This window comes from Macrotis lagotis, chromosome 3 (assembly GCF_037893015.1).
Source record: "Macrotis lagotis isolate mMagLag1 chromosome 3, bilby.v1.9.chrom.fasta, whole genome shotgun sequence".
Taxonomy (NCBI): domain Eukaryota; kingdom Metazoa; phylum Chordata; class Mammalia; order Peramelemorphia; family Peramelidae; genus Macrotis; species Macrotis lagotis.
This window is the reverse complement of record NC_133660.1, coordinates 53,560,085-53,572,815: the sequence shown is the minus strand read 5'-3', so window position 1 is coordinate 53,572,815 and position 12,731 is coordinate 53,560,085. Positions and strand designations below refer to the sequence as shown.

The 12,731-nt window shown below is 32.3% G+C and overlaps 1 pseudogene; it reads left to right on the top strand.

The window, feature by feature from the left end:
- Positions 1-6,169: 6,169 nt before the first annotated feature.
- Positions 6,170-8,930, top strand: LOC141519116 (E3 ubiquitin-protein ligase RNF170 pseudogene; annotated as a pseudogene).
- Positions 8,931-12,731: the final 3,801 nt, after the last annotated feature.

The window sequence follows — 12,731 nt, the reverse complement described above, 5'->3', positions numbered from 1 at the left end:
CACACATACACAAACACAAAGACCATCAGAATTCCTTTGGGAGCTGTTTTCAGGAATCCATTTCAATATTATTCAATGAATTCATAATGTCATCAAGGTGCGTTTCTCACTAAAACGTTTAACCTATCTTTGATTTGTGAACTTTATGTGAACTTTATGTTCTTTTAGCTTATTTCTTTCCAAAAAATCTTTTTTTTTTTTTTTGCAAATTCTCTCACCATACTGGAGAACTTCTTCTAAATTTTTAAAAGTTTTATGGGTAGAAGCTCATGTAGCACTCAATCTGTTCATCTATTATTCATTTCTTGGTTCTGTGAGAGAGAAAACAGGAAGAAAGAACATTGACATTATGAAAAGTATCATTGAAAGAATTTGTGATTTCATTGGTATCAGAAAATAGTCGATGAGGAAAGACCTTCTACCAGTGCAGGTCAACACTTTCTCTGCCACTGCAGTTTTAAACAGTGATATCACATAGCCACTGAGCAAAATATGAATTCAAGGCTTCTTGGCTCTAAGGTCAGAGTTCCATGGGTCATTGAAAGTGCTTTAAAATTAGCTTCTAAATTTATAGATTTATATTAAGAACACAAAATGGTTTGTTTGGGTTGGGTTTTGGGGGGTTGGGTTTTTTTTTTTTTTTTTGGAAAAAGCCCTGTATTAGAATTAATCCAGACAACTCTCTTTTCGCATCTTTTCTCCAGAAACTTCTTTAGTGCTCTAGAGCCAAAGGCCTCTAAATAATACTAAAATGGCATTGCCAAATTCCTGCCTCTATACTTACACATCACACTTTTGTCTGTCCCTCCCTGCTATGAGATCAACTTAATGAGCAAAATAGGAAAACTAGAGCACTACTATCTATACTTTGCTGAGGATCCTTGAACAGTTTAGTCACTTCCCTCGCTCAAAATATGTCTCTTCAGACAAATACTCTGCCTCAGCTCATTCCTGAATAGTTAGCATTCATTGAGATGTCCCCAAATAGTTTTCATTTCTTTATTCTTCTGAATTCCCAACTTCTGAAATACAAACCTATTGTTTTACATAATATATATATATATAATATTTGCTTTACATTTCCAAATGCATGTTATGAAAGTTTTTTTTTAACATTCATCCAAATGTCTAAGCATATTTCTAAGTTACAAAATTTTCTTCCACCCTCCCTTCCCACCCCATTAAAGGGGAAAAGATTAATATTGTTCTTACACATTTGTGTTAAATGTGTTTACAGGTGAGCTATATTTGGTATGAGGAATTAAGATCAAGGCAAAGAAATACATAAGAGAAGTTTATTTAAAAACCCAATGAACTACTTCTATTAGAAACCAGGAGGGGTGGGAATTCAGGGAAGCCTGGAGGGATTTGCATGAACTGATGCTGAGTGAGATGAGCAGAACCAGAAAAACACTGAACACTCTAACAGTAACATGGGGGTGATGATCAACTTTGATGGACTAGCTCATTCCATCAGTGCAACAATCAGGGACAATTTGGGGCTGTCTGCAATGAAGAATACCATCTGTAACCAGAGAAAGAACTGTGGAGTTTGAACAAAAACCAAGTACTATTACCTTAAATTTAGAAAAAAAAAAAAACAACAACCTGATATCTTATTGTCTGATCTTGTTATCTCTTATACTTTTTGTTTCTTCCTTAAGGATATCATTTCTCTCTCATCACACCCAATTTGGATCAATGTTTACCATGGAAACAATGTAAAGACTGACAAACTGCCTTTTGTGGGGGTGGGGCGTGGGGGGGAAGGGAAGTAAGATTAGGGGAAAATTGTAAATCTCAAAATAAATAAAATTTTTAAAAAATATTTGCTTAAAAAAATGAACTATTCCTCAGATTCTGAAGGATTTTATTTCCTTTGAATGGGGATAGTCCATAGTCAGTGTAATAGGGTTGTTCTAGTTCTCTGAACTGCTGAGAGCAACTGCATCAACTCACAGTGTTGTTGTTAATGTATACATTGTTCTCTAAGTTCTGCACCCTTTAGTCTGCATCAAGATTCTGTAACTCATTCCTTGCTTCTCTAGAGTTTCAACAATTATTGTTGCTTATAGAGCAATATGATTCCATAATATTCACGTACCATAATTCATTTAATCATTCCCCAATTGATAGGCATCCCCTCAATTTCCAATTCTTTGGCAATACAATTACAGCTGCTATGAATATTTTGTGACATTTTGGATTTTTCCCATTCTTTATCATTTCTTCTGGATATATAGTCCTAGTATTGGAATTGTTGGGTCAAAGGATATGATCAGTTTTATTGTTCTTTGGTGATAGTTCCATATTGCTCTCCAGAATGGTTGGATCCATTCACAACTCCACCAGCAATGCATTAATGCCTCAAGCCTCCCACAACCTCTCCAATATTGATCATTTACCCTTTTTTTATCATCTTAGTCAATCTGATAAGTGTGAGGTGATACCTCACAGCTATTTTAATTTGCATTTCTTTAATCAATAATGATTTGGAACATTTTTTTCATATGATTATAAATATGTAATTTCTTCATTTGAAAAACTATCGATTCATATTCTTTGACCATTTATCAATTGAACAATGACTTCCAAGCTTATCTATTTGATGAGGTTCTCTATATATTTTAGAAATGAGACCTTTATCAGAATTCCCAGTTGTGAAGACTGTTTCACAACTTTCTGCTTTCTGCTTTCCTTCTAATTTTGGCAAAATTGATTTTATTAGTGCCCAAACTTTGTAGTTTAATAAAGTCAAATTCATTCATTTTGCAGTTTATAGAGTACTCTATTTCTTGTTTGGTCATAAATTTGTCCCCTTTTCCATAAATCAAAAAAAATAATTTCTTGGTCTATTAGTTTATCTATAGTGTCACCCATTATGTCTAAATCTTGTGCCCATTTTGATCTTATTTTGGTATAGGGTGTGAGATGTGAGTCTATGCCTAGTTTTTGCCACACCATTTTCTAGTTTTCCCAATAATTTTTGTCAAATAGTGAGTTCTTATCCCAGAAGCTAATGTCTTTGGTTTTTAATATAGTAGATTTCCTTAGTCTTTACTACTGTTTCTTTTGAACCTATCCTAATCCACTGTTCCATTACTCTATTTCTTTACTAGTACCTGGTGGTTTTCAAGACTGCTGCTTTATAGTACAGTTTTAGATCTGGTGGAGTTGGTCACCTTTCTTTAGACTGCATTCCACAAAGAAAGCCTTCAATAACCCAGGATCATTCCTTGACTCAGTTAACCACAGAAGAGCATTGCAGATGAATGATACATAAAAGAGAAGCTCATACACTCATGGATTTAAGTTGACAAAGACAACAGAATCCATCGGACTCACTACCTCTACTTCACATGTGAAAAAAACTGAAGCCAAATGAGGTTAGTGACTTAGATAACTCCTGGGGCTTTAAGCATCAAAGTTGGGATTTGGACTCATGTCCTCCATTTCTAGTCAGTATAAATTCCATAGTATTGTGATGCATAAAAGAGATAAGACAGTTTCAGGTAAATATAAAAAAATTGCTGATGAGCCCATTATGAAACACTTTAAATGGGGAGAGGGGGGCATGTAGACTTATGTTGGATATGAGGTTAAAAGGGTTAGATTAATATAGAGGGATACAGGAAGCTGGGAGATTATTTCAGGTAAAGGTAAAAAAATAAAAAAGAATCAAGAGCTTAGAGGTACAAAACTTCTAAAATTCAAAATATATAGACAATTAGCGGAACTATATAAGATAAAATCAATTTCCACATTAGATAAGTGTGCAAATAATAAAAGTTCTCAGTAAAACAATTTAAAATTATTAACAGCACATTAAACATTACTCTGAAACAGTATTAATAAGAGAAATGCAAAACGAAACAATCATAATGTTTTACTTCATACACAATAAATTGGCTGAGAAGAAAAAATATGAGAGACAAAAGATGTTGGAGATATTGTAGAAAGACTGTAGAAAAACAGTTTCAATAAAGGACTTTTCTTAGATCTATGAATTGAATTGGTCTAACAAGTCCAGAAAGAAATTTGGTATTACACTTAATTCCTTGAGAGTAGGGATTATTCTATCTATCTATCTATCATCTATCTATCTATCTATCTATCTATCTATCTATCTATCTATCTATCTATCTACCTATCCATCTGTCTATCTCTATCATCTATTCATTTATTCTTCATGTATCTATCCAAACATTTTCTATCTTCATATTTGGGTTTGTGATTTAAGTACTAAATAAAAATTGATTGATTCACTAAAATGCTCATATAGAATCCAAAGAGGCCAATGATAAAAAGAAAGAAATGATTTTTATAGCAAAATATTTACATCAATATTTCTTTTAGTATAAAATAAATGAAAACTAAATTAATGACAAATTTGACATGTTGGTGAATGGAGAAGTATCAAAAGATATGTAAGGACATATTTCAACTAATGCAAAGCATGGAAGACAGAACCAGAAAAAGCACATAATTGCTATAACAATGTAAATAGAAAGATTATTAATAAGAAAATAATACAAACTAAATACTCCAAAATTACAATGACCAATTTGACTCCCCTTAAAAAAATAAAAGATGAGAAAGTACTTTCCCAATCCTTTTCAATCTTCGGGGACTATGACTGTGGAACTCCGTAAACCCAGATATCAAAATGTCAAATTCCCTAAAGGTCTATGTAAAGTATGACATACATCAGCAGCATTTCAACTTGTTGTGGAGCAAATTCTTTTATTTGTCAAATCAATCCATCAGATAAAGAGGTGATGCTGGACCATAATGGAGCAGTTAGGTGGTACAGTGGATAGAGCACTGAATCTGGAGTCAGGAAGTTTCATCTAGAATTCTAAATTGACCTCAGTTATAGAGAGAATGTTTGGGGAAGGTGCAAGAGCAGCTGTGTAAGATGCTGTCACTAACAGTAAAGCAAACAAAAACAATGACAACAACTCAAAAAAATAATTGGAGAAGAAGATGTTTAGGCACAAAGAGTAACCAAGTTGAAGGAAAATCTATTCTGTTCTTCTATGAGTCATGGAAATGAGAAATATTGCAAACATTTCCATGAGGGAGGCAAGTGAGAGAAATTTTGAGACATGGATAGGAAGGCTTGTCTATTTGGAATTATCTTCACTATCCTTGGAACTCCTAACTTCAAGATCTGCCTTGCTAGAATCAGTAAATCAAGCCAAAAAGCATTTTTAAACCACTTCCTAAATGGCAAGTCTTCAGGATACAAAGAACAGCAAATAATAATAATAATAATAATAATAATAATAATAATAATAATAATAATATAATAATCCCTGATCTCAAGGAACTCATAGTCTAATAGAGAATATGCTGACAATTATGTACAAAATGATATATGCAAATAAATTTGAGATAATTGGGAGGCACTAAAATTAATGAAGATGAGGAAATGGTAGGGAAAGCAACATTCACAAATTACAGCTAGGGTATTCTTATTCCCATTGCTTGCTATGCTGAAAGGATATTTTTTTACCTTTTTTTAATCTATAAAGAACTACTATAATTTTTTTGGGCATAAGAATTTTTCCCATTTTATTTTATTTTTAATTTTTTGTGCATATAGGCCTAAAATTAGCATAGAGATGTCTTAAACTGTTTAGTAACTTTTTATGTGTAATTACAAATTGCTTTTCAGAATGGTCAGAAAAATTTATTCAATTACAAACTATGCATCCTTGTGTCTGTATTCTCATAAGTCCTACCATATTTATAATTTTTCTTTTTTGTCATCTTTAGCAGTCTGATGAAAGTGAGATGGAATCTCAAAATTTCTTAAATTTGCTTTTCTCTGATTTGTTTTTTTTTAATTTGGCTATAGGTATAAAGATTTAGTTTAGTTTAGTTTAGTTTTTTCCCTTCAGAGTTATTTATTCATATCCTTAGGCCATTTATAAATTGGGTAATAGCTTTAATTCTCATAATTTTGAAATATTTTCTTTTCTTTTTCCTTTTTCTTTTCTTTATTAATGTTTTTGCAAGGCAAATGGGGTTAAGTGGCTTGTCCAAGGCCACACAGCTAGGTAATTATTAAGTGTCTGAGGCCGAATTTAAACTCAGGTACTCTAGCCTCCAGGGCCGTTGTGCTATCCACTGCGACACCTAACTGCCCTTTGAATTATTTTCTTATGCATCTTGGAAATTATACATTTATCAGGGAAATGTTTTGCAAAGATTTCCCCTAGTTGTTTCTTTTTCGATTATAGTATTATTTGTTAATTGGTGCAAAAACAATGAACTATCTGTGATCCTTTCTATCCCTAGCACTCTCTATTTCCCATCTATATATCTAATAGGTAATTCCTTTCAGTCAGTTTTCACTTACAGAATGTAAGGTTCTCCAAGCAAAGGAAAGTTCAATTTACCTTTGCTTCTTGAATCCCTAGCATAGTACTTAGGACACAGTGGTCAGTTAACAATGCTCATAGTTTGTTCAATTGACCTGACACTTTCATCATGGTTTTGTTTGTCACAGAGTTGTTTGTGTAGACATCAGTCCTCTCACCTTTAGATCACAAGTTTCCTAAGGGAAAGGAAATGATTGTCATTTGTCATGTCAGGCTCTCCTTGTAAATGTCGTTTGCATATCAACTAATCAATAAACATTTATTAAGTGCCTCTTCTGTGCTAGGCACTGCTCTGATCCCTAAGAAAATATACACACATAGATAGGATACAGATACACATATAGCTATGTAGATATGCATATGTCATGCATACCTATTTACAGACACACACTATTTCTCTCTCTGTCTTTCTATCTTTATCAAGCTTGCTCTATTTATATATCTCTACTGAGCTCGCTCTGTTATCTATCTTTCTTTCTATCATCTATCTGTCTTTCTATCTCTATCGAGCTTGCTCTATATTACTTTCTATCTGTCTATCCATCTATCTCTATCCAGCTCACGCTCTATCTGTCTATCTATCTATCTATCTATCTATCTATCTATCTATCTATCTATCTATGCAGGCAAGGAGGAAAACCAGTGCAAAGGCACAGAGATAGAATGCCCAGGGTCAACAACAATATGAAAGCCTGTTTGTTTAGACCATAGACAGCTTGAAGGAGAAACATGTACATGTATAATACTCACGTGTAATGACAGGATGAGAAAGATTTTAAGTGCCAAAAAGAAGAGTTTGCATTTTTTTTAAGAGACAATAAGGAGCCATTGGAGTGTATTGAGGTGGGGAATCATTATTCAGTGTTCATTAAATTGAATTGAACTGAATTGAAATATTGTCTTCCCCCTCACCCCCACAAAAATATCAAACATAAAATAATAAAGTCCTTGAGATTAAGGAACATAATTTTTCCTTCTTTACATCAATCTTCAGTTCCATCATAGGTCATACTATGGTTGACACAATGAAGTGATTTGCATTGAATAGAACTGAGTCCACCAGAATTGAATTGAATTAAATCAATTTGAATTGTTTAACTTGAAATAAATGATTTACAAATAAAATTTTAGTATATAACTCATTCTTAAATTTGTGGTTACCATGGGGGAACTTGAACATCAGACTAAGGAATCTGAGCTCAATGTGACAGGCAGTAAGAATCAGCACAGATTCTTGAAAGATACTCTTTGCCTTGTATAACACATGGGTAGAACTAGTCATTCATGCAGGGAAATAGATAAAGTCAGTCAGAAGTAAAGCTGCATAAAAAAAAAAAAACACCAGTCAAATTTATAGAAATAAATGCCATTCCTAAATTGTTAGGCAAAGAATATAAAAAGTTTTCAGATAAAGTAATCAAAGTTATATTTAATCATATATTAAAATGCTCTATATCACTATTGATTAGAGAAATGTAAATTAAAACAACTGTATCCTTCTGTATCCTTAGGGGCATGGGTCAGCCTGTGTGGTAGTGGCACTGCAGCCTCTTCTGGGTGGGGTCATTGAGGCAGGATTTCTAAAGGTCTGAGTCTCTGAATCACTGGGTGGGGATAGCTGGAGACAAGACTAGGTGAGTGGCCTGGACTTGATTCTCAAAATCTTGACCCCTGGAGATGCCTGATGGAGTCCCTGATTGCTCTCCCTGCTGTGGAGCCTGGCCAAACCCTTCCCTGGACCATTTCATTGATTCTCTGGGGTCACAAGGGCTGGGCGGCAGTGTTCACGATGGTTGTGCTCTGGGTGGTGGAACTGGAAAGCACAAACAGCAATCTGAAATTCAGAATTTGATATTAGTTGATTCAATTATGGAAGGAATAAATGACCAAGTCCTTGGGAGTTATGATCAGTTTTGCTTTCATTGCCATACTGATATGTCCTATCTAATCTGTATATACGACTTCTTTTCCTACTGAAACAAACTATGGACATCTTTTTTTTTTGTGGTACTTGCATTACTTCATGCTGACAATATGGTTTGTGGCTTGGGACTATTGTACAATCTGCAGGCAAACAGATACCTTACTCCTCCCAGTATTTGGTGAAGACAATCAGAATCCATATGTTGCAGAATTGCATCAATATATTATTTTGAGAGGATGCTCATGTCAATATGTCATGCATACCTATATACCAACACACACTATTTCTTAATTATTAACTTAACTCAGTTGTAAGTTTAAATACATTAAATATATTGTTTAAATACAGATAAATTGTGGAAAGGTTTATGGATCTGTCCACTTTACAGAGACATGCATTCAGGGAAATGTTTTCACTTCGAGGACTTTTCTGGATATTTCACATCAGGATATTATTTTGTTTACTTGGAGGTTCTGTTTCCTATCTGATAACTACCTTGGGTTTTGTTCCTAAAATCTTGTTTGGAATTCTAAGATTTCTATATGAATTCTGTTATCTTTATTGCTTATATATACATGTCCATCACATATAGAGAAGTGAAAACAAAAGGCTTTTGAAATAAAAAAAGATCTTGCTTGAGTTTATGTGAAAAACCATTCAAGAGAAACACAACAAAACACTTGAATAGCATTTTGCAGGTTCAAAAGCATCTTGGGAAATTTTGCTAACTGGAACTGTATCATTGTACTGGAGGTTGTAATACTGAAGCTAGATTTATAACCATCTAAACTATATTTATTTGTTCAGTAATTAGCTATACAAAATAATATCTTTTGAAAAAAGTCACTATATGGGAGAAATTAAGCAAAAAAGAATATTTTTATAACTTAATTTTATCTCAAAACGAAACCAGCCTTCCTATATGAAATATAAATATTATTATGGATAATTTTCTAGCTATAGCAAAAAACTACACAAGTGTAAAACTCAGTATCATTTAGCTTTTACCATGTTTTATGCCTTTGCAACATAATTTTGCTTTTCCATTCTAGCCTAAATATATTTATCAGTTAAAATTAAAAGAACTTCAACCTTGCACAGGATTCATTTAATTCATACATTGGTATATATATATATATATATATATATATATATATATATATTTATAAAACAATTTTGAATAGATTACAAATTTTATAGATGAGTTCAATGCCTTATAAATGCACTCATAAAATGTTATTTGATTGAGCAAAACATGTAGATTTTTTCAACTAAAACACTTAATGTTAATAATTGTAATACTTAAATCAATAACTTGCTCTTTTCAAAGGAAATCACATAATAATTTGAATGAATGACTAAATCACAGATGCTAATGAATCTAATAGTAATAAAGTCAACACTCATGAACTGACTACAAAACTTATTGCTGAATCATAAACAACTCTAATTAAAAATTACCAGGAGAGACTTGTTGCTTCATTCAGTTCAAGTCTGGGATATGTTATGCATTGGAGGGATGACAGAGTGTGAAAAAAAAAGTCCATTTCCTGAGAGTTGACATGTTCTCTTAAAATACCTCAGCTGACCTTACTTGGCACAGTTCTTTAATGAAGTTTATTACAATAATAATATGTAGTGACAGTCAGTTCCTAATTATCAGTGATGACAGATAATGAAAACTATTAGGCTTATTGGATGTCATTTATTAAGCCCCTATTACATGCAATATGCTCCTTGGCATTATGAGGGCAACAATCAGAAAATTCTATTTTTTATTTTAATATCCATTGTAATTTATTCAGAAATAGACAGCAACTTGGTATGACTCTAAAAGTCGATAATGATGACATTATTTCAGTATTTTCTGTACTGGAGGTCAATAGCTAATTGTTGATATCTAAGAACAAAAGAAATGAAAAGTGGCATAATCTATCAAATTATGTTTAGATAGGAAGGATTTGGGGCAAAAGATTGGAATATATCCCTACGAGTGTTTTATTTACAGTCTTCCTTTCCTAGATTTAGGTGTAAGTCTCATGCAAAAAATAAGCAACATACTTTCTTACTATTATTTTTAAAACTTTTATTACTACTAAACTTATCAGAAAAAGGAAGAACAGATTTTATTAAAATGAGGGATTCTGGATCTTTCAAGTCTGACAGGATACAAAATTGAATTATCCTGGGAAAAGACAATTTTATTATGTGTGTTCTACCTACACTACTCTTTATTTCATTTCTGATAAACATTAGTTTTCTTTTAATATTCTGGGTAAAGATATTTTTATCAAAATTTGCAGCATTTTAAGCATTGTAATATTTGAGACCACATCAAGTTTAAAAAGGACATTTTAAAATGTATGAACTTTCTTATGTTCATTGCATTCAATTCTGGCTATGAATATAAAGAGATTTTAAAATTAATTTTAAAATCTTAATGTATTTAAACCTCCAACTAACTTAAGTACTTCATTTTTTAATCAGTGTTTGAAATTAGTCATAATTCCCATGATTCAGGGTAAAAATCACACATATCAAAGTGATGACACAGAGTGCTCCCAGGAGTACACAAGACATCAATAAATTATATGGGAGCTCTTGAGCCAGACAATTGCACAAACTGCCCATTGGTCAGATATTACAACGACTACAATTTCTGACTTTTCAGGAGTGAATCTTCATTACTGCAATAAAAAAAAAACAAAAGTGACCTTTGATATCTCTTATTATTATGTGAATATCTACTTCACAGTGTTGTTATGGAGAAATAATACTTGAGGTTAAACTTTGAATTTACATGTGCAAGCAATTTGTTCTTATAAATGAAATTAATTTATTTCCAAAATATTTTTAAAAACAACTCATATTGTTTAATATTACAGAGAAGGAAAATTACAACTGCTGAAGGAGATGTGAGAAAATAAAAACACTCATGTATTGTTGGTAAAGTTATATACTGATTCAATCATTCTAGAGAGCAATTTTAAACTATGTCTAAATGATAACAAAACCATACATAATTTTTGAACAAGTAATACAACGGTATTGGTTCTGTATTCCAAAGAGATTAAAAACAAAAATGAAAAGAACCTATGTGTAAAAAAGTATTTATAGCAGTTCTTTAATGCTGTCAAAAATTGGAAATTGAAGCAATGTCCATCAGTTGAGTAACTCGTTGAACAAATTATTGCATATGATTTTGATGGAATACTATTAGCTCTAAAAACGATGAAGGGGCAGTCATGTAATGGAGTGGTTAGAGCACTCCTCAGGAGGACTTGAATTCAAATATGACCTTGATATTTATTGCGTGACACTGGGAAAGTATTTTGACCCCATCGCCTCAAAGATAACAACAAAAAATAACAATAATGATGAACAAGATGCTCTCAGAAAAAAACTGGAAAGACTTATATGAAGGTAAAATGAGGCATAGCCAGATGAACATTGTACACAGTGGCAACAGTAATATTATATGTTGATCTGCCATGGGTAACTTAGTTGTACTCAGCCATACAATCATTCAAGACAATTCTGAAGGACTTGAGATGAAAGATACTACCCATTTCCAAAGAAAGAACTTGTAGAACTTGAATACAGATAGAAGATACTCTTTCTTTATTTTTGCCTATTTTTTCTCAGCATGATTTAACATGGAAATGTGTTTTGAATGGTTTCACATATATAACCTCTGTCAAATTCCTTGCCTTCTCAATGGGGAGGAGAAAAGGAGAGAGAGAGAGAGAGAGAGAGAGAGAGAGAGAGAGAGAGAGAGAGAGAGAGAAATTTGGAACATAAAATTTGAAAAAAAAAGAATGTTAAAATTGTTTTTACATGCAATTTAGAAAAACAAAATATTAAATTATAAAGAAAAAAGACCTTTATGTTTGCCCCAATTGAGAATGGATTTAAGGAATGTAAGACAACCAAAGTATACAATCAGCAACATACACATGATCTGTAATTCACAAAGTCAGATGGGAGAATCAAAACTTGTGGTTCTCATGAGTTATTTAAACTGATGAATATTTACTAATCACTCACTAAGTACAATATATTTTGCTAAAATTTGGGAGGGTGCTAACATTGAATCCCTGGAATAAATAGAGATAAAAGAGATGAAATAAGGCTCAACAATTTTATTTTGTTATTCATTTCAAAAGTGGGACAATTATTTGTGATGCCTAAAAATTGTTTAAATTTAGATATTTCTGGAGCTTTCAGGTTGTTTTGTATGTCTAATTCTTCCTGGTATCTTAGTTTAGTTAGGGTTTTATAAAATGACTGGGAAAAAATCTCAATGTATTTGACTCATTTTAGGACTTAGAGGATTTTCAGCGTATTTTTAAGTTGAAATTTTGAGAATTTTGTCAAGGTGTGTTTTATAATGTATAAAATTCTCTTTTAATTTTCAG